Source organism: Mesoplodon densirostris, chromosome 14 (genome assembly GCF_025265405.1).
Source record: "Mesoplodon densirostris isolate mMesDen1 chromosome 14, mMesDen1 primary haplotype, whole genome shotgun sequence".
Lineage (NCBI taxonomy): Eukaryota > Metazoa > Chordata > Mammalia > Artiodactyla > Ziphiidae > Mesoplodon > Mesoplodon densirostris.
The window spans coordinates 2,686,691-2,689,000 of record NC_082674.1 but is presented as its reverse complement, the minus strand read 5'-3'; positions in this window follow the sequence as shown (position 1 = coordinate 2,689,000).

Here is a 2,310-nt window from a genome sequence, read left to right as displayed (position 1 = left end):
GATGAGCCTCGCAGCACGCTGACTCCTGAAGGGAGGGAGAAGCAGTAAACAGTGACGGGAATTCCGGGAACCGCGACAGCGAGTGACAGTGTGCAGGCGCGCCGGCCACCACACCCGCCCGCTCGGGGCCACGGTGGCAGCTGTCCTGGAGTGGCTCTCTGTGCTCTGGGGCCTTTCTCTCCCTGTCGCTCTGTCTGTCTGTCTCCCTCTCTGTCGCTCTGTCTCTCTCACTCGGGTGCCGACTTAAACCTCCACCGAGACGTCCCCTTCGCCCAGCCGTGACAACAGTCACCACTCCGGATGCTTCTTCTGATTCCTCATAACTGACACTTGATACACACAGAGGCGTGTTTACCGTTACGGGAAAACTCGGACACTCAGCCATAAAACAAACATTGGTGAGCATCCGCTTCACACATCCGGCCCCCTGTGACCCGAGTCCCTGGTGCCCATCCCGCCCCCGGCCTCCCCTCGGAGGAGCCGCTCTCCTCACCCGCGAGCCCACCTTCTCCTGCTGTTTCCAAGACAGGCTCAGTGCACAGCAGTGGATGCGTTCTTAGACAACGCGGTGTCTAGTGTGCCGGGTTCTGAGTTTTATGAGATACTGGTCACTCTGTGTGTCGTCTTACCTACTTTACTCAACATCGCACTCCAGGATTCATCAATGGCATGCTGCCACACACACCTGTAGCTTATTATGTCCTTACGTCAATGAGGAAGCCCCCGTCACCAAAGGGTGTGGGGCAGGGACAGAGGTTGGAAGGACACAGCTGGCCCCCGTCCCTGTGCCGGTCCCCCCGCCATGGGCCAGTGAGGAAGCACGCAGACGCTGAGGTCTGCCCCATGGGACCTTGGTGTCTGGATGCCGCAGTGCTGGGAGACAGCTGGGCATCTGGCTGCACCCGGACCAGTGCCCTGGCTAGACTGCATCTCCTGTCAGCTTGTTCCCTCACCTTACAGCGAGGCAAGCCCCCTGGGGTCACCCTGAGGAAGAACAGGCAGCGGTGCACGCAGCTCAGCACCGGGCCGGCCCCACTGGACAGCAGTTTTTGACATCCTGGCCACCACACCCTGGGAAGGAGTCCCACAGCCGGCCCTGGCTTCCAGACAAATGAAGGGCTGGAAGCAGAGCTGCTGAGTGAGAGCGTTCTGTGCCCCCCGTGAAGAGCCTGAGCTTTAGCCAGATCTTCCAAGAAGGGGACAGAGGTGACAGTCATCTGTGCCGTCCTGCAGTGAGGCCCCGGCTCCCCACGTGTGGTCACAGATCTGATCCTGTAGGGACAAGGCAGGGGGAGGACTGCTCACCAGATCGGGGACAACATGGTGCTCCTGTAACGCTGCATAGGGATGGGCACGTCATTCCAGCCTCACAGGCCAGGAGGCCAGAGGCAGGGACCTCAGTGACAACTAAGAAGTGGTGACGATGGGCTGGAACCTGGGGCTTCCTAAGGCTGTCCTGTCAGCACCACTGCTCACTCTGCCTAACTGTCAGCTTCCCCGAATCCAAGTAAGGGCCCACCCTCCCCCGTCAGTCACAGCAGCAGTGGGCTTTTATTTTATTTAATTTTCTAATATTCATGTTTGGTGGAGAGAAAAGGAGCTAACGTTTACTGCGCACCAAACGTGGACACACACGTCTTATTTAGTCCCCGGACCACCTGGTGACGTAGATGGTCCCTGGTTTTAAAGACGATGAACAGGAGGCAGTGAGAGGCTGCAGAGCCCTTCACGCGTGGCCGCCTGTCACCCCCGCCCACTCCCTGTGCTCACACCGACGCTGGAACCATGGGGAAGAGTGACGAGGAGGTGCCCACGGCCCCGGCCCCGGTGAGCTGGCTCCCTCCGTCTTCTTTGTCAGCTGAGCCTTGACCCCCGAGCGAGCAGCTCGTCCTGGACATCGGCCGCCATGAGCACCTGGGGCCGTAACTGGAGGAGCCTGGAGCACTCAGGCCTGGGGTTTGCAGGCGCTAAGCTGAGTGAGTGAACGGAAGGATGGGCGAATGAATGAATGAACGCGCAGAGGTTCCCAGCTGCAACGCACATAGAAGGTGATGCTCTCCTCCTGCTGATGGTTTTCCATGTTCCCATGGTGTTAATCACGCCCAAGGTCCACACGGTGTTCCCAGGGCCAGCTCCTCGGACATGCGCCCTGTGCGGACCCAAGTAGAGGGCCGCGTAATGGGATTGTGGCCTGGAATTCCTAATGGTTTTTGAACAAAGCAGCACCGCCAAGTGTGCAGCCAGCCCGGATGATCACATCGTGCTCTTAACCATAAAGAGCGTAGCTGCTGCTTTAGCAGCAAAGTCGTT